Source organism: Typopeltis vanoorti, chromosome 8, assembly GCF_054136105.1.
Source record: "Typopeltis vanoorti isolate ZY-2024b chromosome 8, IOZ_Tvanoo_1.0, whole genome shotgun sequence".
Taxonomy (NCBI): Eukaryota; Metazoa; Arthropoda; class Arachnida; order Uropygi; family Thelyphonidae; genus Typopeltis; species Typopeltis vanoorti.
In genome coordinates, this window is record NC_143556.1 from 141,232,311 (window position 1) to 141,242,582 (window position 10,272).

The following is a 10,272-nucleotide window of genomic DNA, read 5'->3' on the forward strand; positions in this document are numbered from 1 at the left end:
GAACAATTTTCATCTTCGTTAAAACTTTCTTCAAGCGTAGAAGTTCGAAAAGAAGTGTAGTCCTGCTTTTGTCGTTCTTTTCCTTCACGCAAGGAAAATCTTTTTAAATGATGCCTACAAAACAACGTTGGCGATCCCTGCGGAGTGTTAGAGAGGCTATGAGAAAGCAGTTCTTTTGCATGCGTTAAGTGTTCTTTTAATAAGTCTACGGACGATTCTGTTATAATAGTATCATTCTGCATGATTTCGGATTGATTTAAGTTAAAATGCTGTACAGTATTGTTTAAAAAGCAAACTTTATTGGCTCTGAATGATCCATTTTCCGTAAATCTGCTCTCAAGAAATGGTACCGAATTTTTAACTTCTGTATCATGATTCCCATTCATTTTTGGTGGCACAAACGTCTTTGCATTTTTATTCTCTCTGGCATTACTTACATCACACTGGGGACGCACTATCTGCAGGTTGCTATGAATAGCGTGCTTGTTTGGATCCTTGATACTAGATAAAGGATTTGTGTTAATCATTTTTGCTTGTGGCGCATCAGTTGGCAGTAAAGTTGAGCTCATATCCGTCTGATTCTTAGTTTGTAAAACAGGTTCTGTACTATGAGCTGAAATCGTATTTTTCACCTTCAATTTCTTGGTGTAGAAATTCATCATGAATGATTTTGAATCAAAGAACTCGTCTTTTCTTTTTTTATTTTCTCGAAAAAATGTTTCAGGTTCATGACTATCTGATTTTACGTACTTCGACATTACCAATGGATATTGTAGTTCTGTGTCCTGTGAACATCGTTGTGATAAGATACTAGAAATCAGTGAGCCCGAAATCTTATCAATGACTGTATTTGAATGGCCATTACCTTTAAAAGGTAAACTGGCATCTCGTAACCTTAAATGAGCATGGCTCTTGACTGACGGTGCATGATTTGTTATAAAAGGTGATTTGTTGCCATGATTTTGACGTTCACATGAAGAGTCTTTCTCTGTTTCCCAGAGAATATTGGGATAAAGATCATCTGATGTTCGTTTCCAGTCAATAATAATACAGCAAGAGTCTTCTGCATCTAGAAATGAGAAGGAAAGGGGAAAAATCAATAAATTAAATTGAATGTGCTATTGCCGATATAATAATAAATAATAGTTAGCAGTGTGCATAAAAGATCAGACGTTTGTCAGATAAACAACTGGGGAAAAAATGTGATAAGATAAACTAATTAACAAATCATTTTAATTTTGCTTATCAGCAATGGCGACTCATAGTTTTGTATATGGGCCACGCACAGAAAATTTACAGCATGCAATAATCAGTTAAAAATGCTGACAAACAACTTCACATAAAAGTCGCTATAAATATAACAGTTTGCTTTACCTCATTGACCTAACAGCCTTTATTACTCATTCCTAAATGCTTCCTGCTGTACACTGCCTCTATGTGCTGGTCATAACTAAAAACACTAGTGAAATTAGAAAGGTATAGCGAAATATGAAGGAGAATGATATTCAAAAGACGGACATGGCCGTAGAACAGACAATTCCAATTTCTTCAGAAGACACATTTAGAGGTCTTTGGTTTGAGTTATTTAAAATTAGTGTCAAGGCAACTAAGACCAGTATATTGTGTATATCAACTGAGTGTGTTCCAGTTGATGACTGTCGACCAGAACACACGCAATCCATGGAGAAATACTGCTGAATTTCCATTAATACTGCAGCATAGGCGACAGGCTGTTGCTTGCGCGCAACAGCCTGTCGTCTATGGCGTCGAGTAGCGGATTATGGGAGGAGAAGCTATACTGAGGCATGACTCACTGCCACGCATTATTAAAACGTTTTAGTCAATTTAAAATCTTTGGAGTCTGTGACACCCCACCTTACTAACGCGGGTTAAAGTAGCCTGTAGTATGCAAGCAATTAGAAAAATCCCCAAATCCATTTTTAAAAGCCTTTTAAATTTTGATATCCAGGAAGGTCCTGGATATCAAAATGTATCTTTCTACATTCTTTAGGACTTTAAATAAATAAACCTCACTTTTTTAAAGTTTCTTTTATACTTTTGGAGAAAATTCAACTTGAAAGGAAAATAATTGAAAAAAAGTTGTATAAGATTCTGCAGAAACTCGTGTTAAAAGTATGTGCATAGCAAGTACATTAATACGTAAAATATGTATTCCTTATTGGAAAAAACAAATGTATAGGGTGAATAGAATACAAGATCTACTTCGGTTTGGTCGAGATAGTAGCCAAAGCAACAAAGCTTACGAGGCCAGTGTGTTATTAATTACTGTACTCCCACAGATGCGAGACCCTTCGATTTCTGCGCATGTCAGAAGAAGGAGAAGGAGATCCATTCCGATATTAGGGTAATCAATGCGTTTCGTGGGATGAGTGTTTATTATCATTCGTCGGAAAATTAGCTTTTCTTTTATGAAAATTCTAGTTCTTAAAGTGGTAACTATTTTGCTTGCTGGAAAATTTATGTATATAGTACGTGATTTCGAGCTGGGTGACAAATTTGTACATCTTTTATTTCTTTCTCCCCTTCAGCACGAATTCACTATTCTTGGCACATTGCCAAGCTCGGTTCTATGAAGTGTGAGCGTACAATAGGTGTCTGTTAATTGCGTGTGTTCCCAAGCCAGTCTCCCTGCCTATTTTGCTCGGTGAGACATCCCTTCTATCGCCAGCATTAAAAAACTTTTACAAACCCCCCCCCCCGTCCTAGACGGAATTGGAACCCAGGTCTTTCCAAGCAAGCAAACAGAAATATAGATTAAAAAAAAAAAAATTGCAAACAGGCTTAGAGGAAAATTCAACAAATCACCAGCAAACAGTGGGTTTGCTGTTTGCTGGTTAGCTAGGCTCTTCCGGAAATAAATGCATGTTGGAATAAAACAGATTTTTTTTAATATCATCATTTAATTAAAGAGAGATTTTTGTATTTATATTTGAGAAACTAATTAGACCAGAGACTTGATAGCGGTAGTTAATAGCGCAGAGGTACATTTCGATGAAGAAAAACACAGTGAAAAGGAAGTAATTATCCCTCTTTGTAAGGCACTGATATACATCCATATCTGGGACTACTGAGCTTAGTTTTTGGTTGCTTGGATTTCTTGGCTATAAGGAAGTGGTGGAGAGGATCTAAAGGCTGATGACCAAGGTGACAAAATGCAACGTATGAGGATAGATTATAAATTTGTTCACTACAAAAATTGGTTGAGAAAGAAAGAGAGAAGGATATGATAGAAACATGTGTTGCTAAAGGGACTGTATAGAATAAATTCAGGAGAAATTTTTCATACAGGATAGGACAGGAAATAACAACGGATCATCCTTGGAAGTCATATAAAGTGAGCAGAAAGAACAGTAAATGAGTGGGATGAATTGCCCGAAGTGGCTGTAAGTGCTATGATAGTAAATGAATTCAAGGAAAGTTATGATGGGTATTGAATGAATCCTCCCTCCACGATCGAGATTCACAGCTGCTGCTAATAATAGTAATAATAATGTAATGGAAGTGCCAATGTAGCCTCGTGGTAACTTCATGAAGACAGAAGAAAAGTTCACTACAACTCGCACAGAACTGTCAGTTTGAATTAATCGACATAATTGTGTATTACTGATATATCAAGTTGCAGAAGGGGAAAGCGCTTACTGCGCTTTCTTCATCTGCCAATCTACACCACTGTCGGGACCAGGTTATTTTGCACCCTAGGCAAAGTTTACAAGTGCGCCCCTTATTTCACAAGTTAGATATTTTTTAAAATGAAATTTTAAATATAAAAAATAAAAATTATTTTGGCATGCTTTATTAATAATATACAAAGTAATATACAATATGTATAATATAAGAAAATCAAATTTTAAATTGAAATCTTGACTTCAATTTGCAAAATTTTCTACCATTTCCTTTAAATCTAATGTAGAAGCTAGCTCGTGTTCGATTAAAATTGTTGCCAAATCTGTTAACGTTTTAAAATATTTATCTTAACTGAATTTTAAATAGCAGTAAGTTCAAATCATTTAGGTAATGAACAAAAAAGAATTTAAATAGTAAAATAGTGTGATGTGTGAGGGATAAGGAAAAAGAATCGATACCTAAATCATATATCACTATTTAATTTTGATATTTTAGTAAAGTATGAATAAAATATAGCTTGAAGTTTTGCGCCCCTTCATGGCTTTCGCCCTAGGCAGTTGCCTAGTTTGCCTAAATGGTAACGCCGGTCCTGATCTACACATAATGTAGTAATTCTTTAATGTTCAGAGGAAGCCGATTGATTTCCTGTTATTTCTGTATTTGTAACTTAGATTTGCTCAATTTCGTGAAATCCTAAGTTGTGAAACTTTTAAATATAGTAATGGAAGTAATCTGATGAAATACATTTGTGCAAAAAAAAAAATCATGTCACATGTATTGCAGATTTTGGGACTCTCTTTCTATGATACTGTGGCCAAAAGATTAATATTAGTTTTAGGCACCTTTCGTAATCAAAGCCTAGAGGAAAGAAATCTCTGATTATTTGATAATGATGATAAATATTATAATTTCTTTGTAAAATGTTTTATTATAAACATTGTTTAATACATTTATTCATATTTAAGGCCCTTTTCTATCACTGCTTTTTATTTTTATTTCTCTCTCTCTCTCTCTCTCTCTCTCTCTCTCTCTCTCTCTCTCTCTCTCTCTCTCTCTCTCTCTCTCTCACACACACACACACACACACACACACACACACACACACACACACACACACACACACACACACACACACACACACACACACACACACACACACACACACACACAGAGAGAGAGAGAGAGAGAGAGAGAGAGGTTGCAGGATATTCAGCAAATTATAGCGCGTTGATTTATGCTAGACTGCTAAAGGAAGAAATGACGAATATATTTAATAAAACTTACGATTTCTGGCAGCTTCCAGAGTGTATTTTTTACACTCCCCAGCAAGAGAAGGGCGAAACTTCCGAGTTTTAATTCTTCTGGAGAATCCCGGAACTCGCTTATTTGATACACATTCTCTGAAGGGAAAATTTAATAATTATTATTATTATATCACATGCATTATATGTACAGTACATTATAAATTGAACAAATAAATTTAACTTCAGCACAAACTGATGAAGTTAAGTTTATGCCAATTGTATTCATACCACAAAACATTAAAACAACACCATCACTCAGTTCACTACTCCCCCAATCCCAGTTAATTACAGATTACCATGAACAACCATGAAATAATAAGGCTTAAGCGACAACCGCTATTATAGCATATAAATACAACAGTTTCGCTATGGAATAACTGTCAGTGAGACGCTAGCTTGAATAGACGAGTGAACAGTCCGTCTCTGCCATTTAATCATCATGTGGAAATAAATATCTCTGAAATCTTTAAGTAGAAGATGATTTTCGTCGCTCGATGTGTGAGACCATCTCCCAGCTTATTGAACTCCTCAATTGACTTGATTTCTAATCATCCGGGATTTCCGACGCTAACTGTATTCATACAGTTGGATTGTTTTTACTCTAAGCCCATCCACGGTACAAACCTCTTAGAGGTTTAGAACTTGAGAAAAAAGTTCCATCTTTTAACTCTAGATCAGGGGATTGGGCGATAGTCTCACAAAGAGTAATAAAGTGCACTTGACTCGTCTGCAGTGGAATTTGATGACAACCAATGAGAGCTCTGTTTATTAGTTAGTACAGTTTTTTTTTTTTTTTTTCCTCTTTTGTCTGTGTGTGTGTATGTGTGTGTGTGTGTGTGTGTGCGCGCGCGCGCGCGCGCGAAAGAACAGGTGTAGGTACTCATTCTTTGCTAGCAGGAAAAATTGAAATTTAACGGATATGAACCAAGAAAACAGTGGCGGCCGGTGAAAATTTTAATTGGGGGTGCTGCATATACAAAATAAGAAAAAATAATTAATTTCTTTCTAATCAGTAACCAATAAGTAAATTTACATATTAAAAATTTGCTTTATTAAAAGTATTATTTGAAAATAAAATCCATTCTTCTATTTTTGCCTTAACAACAATTTTCGATAACCTTTTCATTAAAATTTGTAATTTGCGAAACGATAATTGAAAAAATATAATTCTTTTCATATTTTGAACAGTGACACTCGTCATAATTCAGCCTTGTATCTATAATAAATAAATAATTATACAGTAATCCCTCGATTAGTGCCCCCCCCCGATTAGTGCTTTTCGATTAGTGCGTTATTTTTTTTTTTCGATACCCAAATTCGATTAGTGCGTCTATATATATATATATATATCTTAAAAATAAATGTTACAGATTTTAAAAAATTTCAATACATTTTTTATGGCTAACTATTTTAAAAAATCACTTACCAGAATGTAATAATTTAGTTACCAATTTAAAAAATTTTTAATTTTACAAAGTTATTTTTAATGGCATACTACACTACTTCCATGTACACTATCGAAGTAGTATAGCATGTATACTATGTTCCAAATTTTTACCGCCAAAATTTATATCGTCTGCTATAGTACGCCCACAGATCTAGACCCTTCGACACTTCTTCGCATGTCACAAAAAAGGAGAATCCATTCCGATAATAGGGTAATCAATTCGCTTCTGGGATGAGTTGTTTATTATTACACGTCGGACAATTAACTTCTCTTTTATGTTCATTGTAGTTTTTAAAGTGGGAACTATTTTGCTTGTATAACAGTTGGGAAATTTTATCTATAAAGCACGTGATTTCGCGTGTTGGCGACCAATTCGTACGTCCTTCATTTCCTTCTCCCCTTCAATGATAAAGCCCAAGAGTTAATTAAATCTCATTCTGAAGAATTGAGTGATTCCGACCTGCTAAATTTAGATGCACAGCGGGAAGATCCCGAAGAATATGAAGAAAATTTAACCACTGATAGTCAGCCAAAAGAGATTTCACAGAAACAATTTCAAAATATTTTTCGTACAATCGAAGTTTTTAAGCAGCAATGCTTAGAGGCTGACCCTGATGAAGAGAAAAGCAGTAAAATTTGCAGAAGAGTAGAAGAGGCAAATGTATGAAAAAAATAAACAAAATGTTCGCCAAACTACGTTAGCTCAATTCTTTGTGAAGAAGTAGAATAATAAAATTTATATTCTGAATATGTTTTATTGTCTTTCAGCTTCACGGTTTTCCTTTAACTAGGCCCTGAGACATACCTTAATTCTTTTATAAAAAAAATTAAGGTTCAAAAAAGAAAGTTGAGGAATGAATTATAGTTTGTCCCATAGGTTATTATATTCGATTAGTGCTGCGCCTCAATTAGTGCATTAGACGCACTAATCGAGGGATTGCTGTATCTTATTTTAACAGAATAAAATAATATTTATCAAAAATATTTCACCCTCACAACGAACACACACCAATAATAAAAGCTTCGTATCTCACAGAAATAATGCGCACAAACATACAATTTATCTGTAGCGACACTGCTCAACGAGCAGTGTCAGATTCACTTGTTACGTGTAGTGTCAAGTGCAAACGAATATCGACGAGTCTAGCCGGAACTGACCGAACGTGATAATTCCGACACTGTGTTAGATCGCAGTGCATTTGTTTCGTAATCTAAATCTTAATCGAACAATTCCAATTATTAACTATTCGATTAATGTCGAAACATAAGCTGTAACCTTTAACATGTTGTATTGTTATTATTTATAAACACTAAATTTAATTTTTTCGTTTTTTTCTTGGGGGTGATGCAGTGTCGCAGTGCTTATGTACAAGAAGCCGCTGCAAAAAAGTTTAAAAATATATGGTAATGATATTTTTACTTCATAGTGCGATAATGTTTTTGAAATAAGAACAGCAAAGTAAACACTGGTTTATTAAGCATAAATCTATAGTACAAGCAGTGTTTTTTTTTTTATGGGGGGGGGGGGAAACGATAGCAACGGCATGACGTACCAGCGCCTTTATTAACAGTGACGAGTGACATACGGATGCGGTACATTTAAAAATCTGAAATATTCAATAATTATTACATGCCATATATATCATCAGTTCACTCAGTAAACGGAGAGAGATTCGAAATTATTATTATTATTATTATTATTATACGGGCATCTCCATAGAGCAGTAGTGACGACTCGTCATAAGGGCTGCAGAGCTGCATTCAGTACATCCATGTAGCCCTTATGGACGAGCCGCTACTGCCGTGGAATCTTCGGATCATATCTCTTCTTGAACTCACATTGATAGACGAAGCACTCACAACTGAGTCGAGCAACGCATTCCACTCGTTCACCACTCTTCATGCGAAAAAACTAGTCTTCACAGCCTTGAAAAAAAAATTTTTTTTAGTAAATTAAATGTTTGTATCATATCCCCATCTTCTCCGCCTATAATCAATTTCTGTTACCCACAAACTCTCAAGCTATCAACATAGGGAGCATTCCTCAGACCATTCGCCAACTAAGTCACTTACCTCCGAAACTTTTCTACCACTTCCTCATCTCTAAGGAATCCAGACGACCAGACCTGAGCACAGTAATCCAGGTTTGGACGTATCAACGCCTTATAAAGAGGAATAATAACTTCTTTATCTCTGCATGTTAGTGTGTCCTTCAATAATCAAGTAATCCTATGAGTTTTCTTGGACACCTTAGCAATATGCCCTCTGAACTTCAACTCTCTATTCACCAACACCGCCAAGTACCTAGCTTCATTCCATTCATTCACCACTCTCCAAGCGAAAAATCTAGTCCTCACATCCTTGTTAACCACACTCTTACTTAATTTCTAGGAATGACCTCTTGTTCTTCCACCACTAGGCCCACTGCTGAAATATTTCCCCTGCATCAATCTCGTAAAACTCTTTTAGTAACTTAAATGTTTCTATCATATCTCCTCTTCTCAGCCTATCAGCCAACTTGTGCAATGCACAAACTCTCAATCTATCAATGTAGGGAATATTCCTTACACCACACACAACTTGGTCGCTCGCCTCTGAATGTTTCTACCAACGTCAAACTGGAGTACAGTTCATTCAATATGGAACACAGCTTATAATCTTTTAATCCCAAAATGCATAACTTTACATTTTTTTCACTTTGAACTAATATCCATTATATTTTGTCCATACTGTCAGCTTATTTAAATCATCCTTCAAGTTCTCTACTGATGAAGCTGATGCTTGATCAATGATTACGCTACTCAACTTTGCATCATCAGAAAACAACTGAATATCTCCTTTCAAGTATTTTCCTATATCATTTATGTAAAAATTAAACAATGATGGTCGAAGCACAGAGCCCTGTGGCATATCACTGTCACCTGATTCATCCTGGACTCTGTTACTCCATACACTACTTTCTGTTATCTGTCCAAGAGCCATTATCAGATCCACATCACTAGTTTAATATCCACACTAATTTATTCTAATTTTAATAATAGTTTTCCATGGGTTATCCTATCAAAAGCCTCATCAAAATTTAGCAGTATCACTGTGTAGCCATTTCCCTTGTCCAACTCAGCTGTCAATCTATTACAAAAAGTTGATAAATTACTAAGGCAAGACCGACCTTTAACAAAACCATGATACCCCCACACATAGTATCATATTCTTATCTACTCATTCCTGGTTTCTGTCTTTAACCAACTTTTCAAATACTTTTATGACCACTCTCGAGATGTTGATTGGTCTGTAATTTTCTACCACAATCCTTGAGCCTCCTTTATGTAAAGGTACTATTTTACCTTCCTTCATAGAGACTTAACCAGAACTCAGAGCTCAGACAGTCAAGTAAGAAACATTGACAATTAAGTCAATTTACACATTGACTTAATACAAGAACTGATATCCATTATCCACTACGGCAGTATTTGCATTTAAATTCTGCAATATCCCAAGTACCTCTCATTCATTAAACTCAATTCTCGTACCCGTTATTGCTAAATAAGACACAGAAATATCCTCACTCGGGTGATAGACTTTTCAAAAGTGGTTTCAGTAACTCTACTGTTATATGCGACTCAGTCATCTCTCTACAGTTAGCACCGACTCAAGTTATCCTTCCAAAGTCATTCTTCCTGCAAAGTCATTCTTTCACTCATAATTATCAAAACGAAGCAGCACCCGCACTATGTTCTCTTTGACAGTTTTCTTCTTCACGATATCTAATATTTTTCTTAAACCCTTTGCCACCCGATTAATACTACCCTCAGGTCACTTTTGCTAGCCATCACCATCATCTCTTCTACATTATACCCTCTCTTTCTCGCTAAAGTC